Source organism: Chiloscyllium plagiosum, unplaced genomic scaffold, assembly GCF_037043375.1.
Source record: "Chiloscyllium plagiosum isolate Xiang-an unplaced genomic scaffold, Cpla_swu_hap1 HiC_scaffold_180, whole genome shotgun sequence".
Lineage (NCBI taxonomy): Eukaryota > Metazoa > Chordata > Chondrichthyes > Orectolobiformes > Hemiscylliidae > Chiloscyllium > Chiloscyllium plagiosum.
This window is the reverse complement of record NW_028270319.1, coordinates 67,770-72,982: the sequence shown is the minus strand read 5'-3', so window position 1 is coordinate 72,982 and position 5,213 is coordinate 67,770.

The following is a 5,213-nucleotide window of genomic DNA, read 5'->3' as shown; positions in this document are numbered from 1 at the left end:
GCACTATCCATGTAAATCTTTTCTGCACCCTCTCAAGTTTAAAAGCATCCTGCCTGGAGCAGAGCGTTCTGAATTAAACACATCATTCTATATCTGGCCTCACCAACATCCTGCCCAGTTCCAACATGATCTTCCAACTCGCATACTCAATGAACTTATCATAAAATGGCAAGCATACCAAACCCCTCCTTCCCCACCCTGTTTACCTGCGACTCCACTTTCAAGGATCTACGAGCCTGCACACTTTTGTTCAACAACATTCGCCAGGACCTCACCATTAATTGTAGATGTCCTGCCCTGTTTTACCTTACCAAAATGCAACAATTTGCATTTATCTAAATTTAACTCCATCTCTCACTCCTTGGTCCATTGGCCCATCTGATCGAGGTCCCATTGTACACTGACGTAAACCTTGCTGGCAACTGCACCTCCAATTTTAATGTCGTCTGGCAACAAAATAAACTGGCGAGTATTCGCATTCAAATCATTTATATAAATAATGAAAAGCAGTGGATTCAGCACTGCTCCTTGTGGCACATTATTGGTCAGATGCCTCCTGTCTGAAAAGCAGTCTTCTATCACCTTGTGTCTCCAAGCTTCACTCTAATTTTATAGTCACTTGGCTAGCTTATCTTGGATCTATTGATGACCTAAGCTTACTAACTTGTCTGCCATGCGGAATCCTGTCGAATGCATTGCTGAAGTCTATATGGACAGCGTCTACCACACTGCCATCACCAATCTTCTTTGTTACCTCAACACAAAATGGAATCAACTTCGTTAGAAATGATTTCCCATGCACAAAGCCATGTTGACTATCCTTCTACAGGTGTTACATTTGCAAATACATGTAAATCCTGACCCTCTCAATGCTCTCCAACAACACGGCCACCAATGACGTCAGGCTCACTGATCAATAGTTCAGGACATTATTCCCCTTCCTCGTCCCACACTTCCGCTGCTCGCTGCAAATGCTAATGTAACCGGGTTGGTGATATGACCAATAATATAGGTCTCAGAGTGCATGAGGTTTAGGAACAAGTCAGGCAGGATTCTTTAATCTGCTAAAATTAACAAGTTTATGCTCGAAACAAGGTTACTCAAACTACGACAGAAAGATGAATGACAAACGGTTTGAATATTGCAAATCTGTGCGTCGATGTTTCCCTCTCTAAAAATACTGACACACACACAGGTTTGATGACAAACTGAAAAATATAATCTGTGCAGAACGTTAACTTGAAAGAACTGTGCCCAAATATTAATTGTGCTCATGACGAAAGGAAACATGAGGGATTGTTCCAAATATCATTCAGCTTATTCTGCTCTTACAAGCTACTACAATGGGATTACTTCCTGGAACAGGTGGATTTAGCTGACTTCCCTTTACATCAGGCAGTGGGCGATTCCAGTGAATCCTCGAAAGGAATCCTCCATGAGTGGTAAAGGTGACTGAGGAGTTTTCAGCTCACACACATTGCTGGGAAGAGGAACACAGAGAGAGAGAGGGAGCAACAGGTTATTCCTTCTCAGGAAGGTTACATTTTCTCCCTTCCTGAGCTGAATCACACAATGACGTTATTCTAAACCAAGCTGGACGAAATGAGGTCTATTTGAACAGTGACTGAACTGTACGACTCCATCGCATTCCCTGATCCTTGTAGGTACATCACTGTTGTTGTTGAACACCCAACCATTTCTTTCGGAATAAATAGCGCCACTAGATTTAAAGATGCGTTTATATGTTCCCGTATACTTTTATAATACAACTTGCAATATCTTCACAATATCTGCATTTAAATGAAAGCATCTTATTCTTAAATTAGCTCCCCAGTCTTATTCTCCCATAGAAGATAAAATGTCAATCAGGTATTCACCATCTCAAAATCTTATATGGTCAATAAGAACATTTCTCATTCTCAGGCCTAAGCTTCGAATCGTACAGAACACAATGCCTTCATTGCAAGAACGAGTAAAGAGAAACATCTTTGAAAAGTTTCAAAAACACTTTGTTTTTCACATTAGTGGAATTACAACCACACACAGTACATCAGATGCTGTCTCAACATCGGCCTGTATAGATGCAGTAAAACATCCTTTAGATCAGACACTATACTCTTTATCAAGAAAAAAGTATCACTTAATTTGTTTTCAAAATCACGTGCTGCATCTACAAACTAAGTTGTTGCGATTTATCGACCAGGACACGTAAATCCCTTTGTACCACCGAGTTCTGCAAGCTGCCTCCAATTACATAATATAATGTTGTTTTATGATTCGTACAAAACACAAACTTCACATCACCCACCTCGTACATTTGTTTTTTTTGCTGAAGGTTTGCTCACAACCCTCCCATGCCTGTATCCCATTGCAGACACTGTGTCTCTACTTGACATCTTATTAAATGACTATCCTGGTGTGAGGGCAAATTGAGCTCCAATCCATTCGGTCCCATCATCCAAATCATTATTCTAGATTGTAAACCGTTGATAAACTCATACTGATCCACGAGGAATTTCACTAGTGACAGCTGTCCAATCTGAAAATAAGTAATTATCTCTATTCTGTGTTTCCTGGTAGCTGACCAGTACTCCCTGTTCCTGTGTAGCAGCCTAGATATGTTGCATGGCTTCCTGCTATGCTGGGTAGCTGTTTGTCGATTTAGGGTGGTGATGGAGGGTTGTGTCTGTGTATATCTGTTTAATGGTAGGATACTGGGTGGTCGTGGAAGGGCTGTGCATGTATGTGTTTCTATGTATATCTATTTAATTGCTGGGGACAAGGAGGTGGTAGAGAGATACGTGTGTGTTTCATTGTATATCTGTTTAATGACAGGAGACAAGGTGGTGGTATGGGGTGTCTCGGTCTGCGTTTCTGTGTACATCCGTTTAATGGTAGGAGACAGGGCGGTGGTGGAGGGAGTATGTGTATATCTGTTTAATTGCAGGAGACAGGTTGGTGATGGAGGGTTGGGTGTGTGTGTGTGTGTGTGTGTTTCGGTGCATATCTGTTTAATGACAGGGACAGGGCGGTGGTGGAGGGTGGTGTGTGCGTGTTTCTATGTTTTTCTGTTTAATCGTAGGAGACAGGGTAGTGATGGAGGGTTTTGTGTGTTTGTGTTCCTGTGCATATCTGTTTAATGACGGGAGACAGGGTGGTGGTGGAGGGTTGCTGTATGTTTCTGTAAATTTCTGTTTAATAGCAGGATATAGCGTCGAGGTGGAGGATGGTGAGTGTGTGTTTCTGTGTATAACTGTTTAATGGCCGAAGACAGGGTGGTGCTGGAGTTTTGTGTGTTTATTTCTGTATGTATCTGTTTAATTGCAAGTGACAGGGTGTTCGTGGAGGGTTGCTTTTGCGTTTCTGTGTATATCTGCTTAATGACAGGATGCAAATTGGGTGTCAAGGGTTGTGCGTGCGTATGTGTGCGTTCCTGTGTATACCTGTTTAATCGCAGAAAACAATGTGGTGGTGGAGGGTTGTGTGTGTGTTTCTGCGTATGTCTGTTTAATGGCAGGAGACAGGGTGGTGGTGTCGAGATGTTTGTGTATTTCTGTTTATACCTGTTTAATTGCCGGAGAGTGTGTGATGGTGGACCTATGTGTGTGTGTTTCAGTGCATATCTGTTTCATGACAGGGGACAGGGCGGTGTTGGAGGGTGGTGTGTGCATGTTTCTGTGTATAACTGTTTAATGGCCGGAGACAGGGTAGTGCTGGAGTTATGTGTGTGTATTTCTGTATGTATCTGTTTAATTACAGGTGACAGGGTGGTCGTGAAGGGTTGTGTGCGTGTTTCTGTGTGTATCTGCATTTGACAGGAAACAAATTTGGTGTCAAGGTTTGTGCGTGCGGGTGTGTTCGTTCCTGTGTATATCTGTTTAGTGGCAGAAAACAATGTGGTGGTGGAGGGTCGTGTGTGTGTTTGTGTGTATGTCGGTTTAATGGCAGGAGACGGAGGCGGTTTAGTTTTGTGTGTGTTTCTGTGTATATCTCTTTATTGAGAGGAGGTAGGGTGTTCTTGGAGGGTTGTGTTTGCGTGTGTTTCTGTGTATATCTGCTTAATACCGGGAGACTGCATGGTGTTGGACGGTTATGTTGTGTGTTTCAGTGTCTATCTGATTAATCGCAGGAAACAGGGTGTGCCGCAGGGTTTTGTGTGTGTGTGTTTCTGTGTATATCTGTTTAATGGAAGGTGACAGCGTCCTGGTGGAGGGTTGTGTGTGTATGTTTCTGCATATATTTGTTTAATGACAGGAGACAGGGTGGTGGTGGAAGTTTGTGGGCCTGTGTTTCTGTCTATACCTGTTTAATAAAAGGAGACAGGTATTGGTGCAGGTTGGTGTGTATGTGTTTCTGCATATCCCTGTTTAATGGCGGGAGGCAGAGCGACTTTGGAGAGTTGTATGTGTGTTTCTGTGTATATCTGTTTAATTGCAGGAGACAGTGTGGTCGTGGAGGGTTGTGTGTGTGTTTCTGTGTATCTGTTTAATGACAGGAAACAAATTGGGTGTCAAGGGTTGTGTGTGCGTGTGTGTTTGCGTGTATATCTGTGTAATGGCAGCAGACAGGATGTTCGCGGAGGCTTGTGTGTGCGTGTTTCTGTGTAGATCTGTGTAATGGCAGGAGACGGGATGGTCGTGGAGGATTTTATGTGGGTGTTTCTGTTTATATCTGTTTAATGGCAGGAGACAGTGTGGTCGTGGATGATTGTGTATGTGTGTGTTTCTGTGTATATCTGTTTAATGGCAGGAGACAGTGTGGTCGTGGATGATTGTGTGTGTGTCTCTGTGTACATCTGTTTAATCACAGGAGACAAGGTGGTCATGGAGTATTTTGTGTGTGTATTTCTGTTATTTTTGTTTCGTGGCAGGAGACAGGCAGGTGGTTTCGGGTTTTGTATGTGTTTCTGTGTATATCTGTTTATTGACCGGAGGCAGGATGTTAGTGGAGGGTGGTGTGTGTGTGTAAGTGTGTGTGTGTAAGTGTGTGTGAGTAGTGTGTGTGTCTGTATATCTGTTTAATGGAAGGTGACAGCGTGATGGTGGAGGGTTGTGTGTGTGTGTTTCTGCATATATTTGTTTAATGGCAGGAGAAAGGGTGGTGGTGGAGGGAATATGTGCGTGTTTCTGTGAATATCTGTTTAATTGCAGGAGACAGGTTGGTGATGGAAGGTTGGGTGTGTGTGTGTTTCAGTACATATTGGTTTAATGACA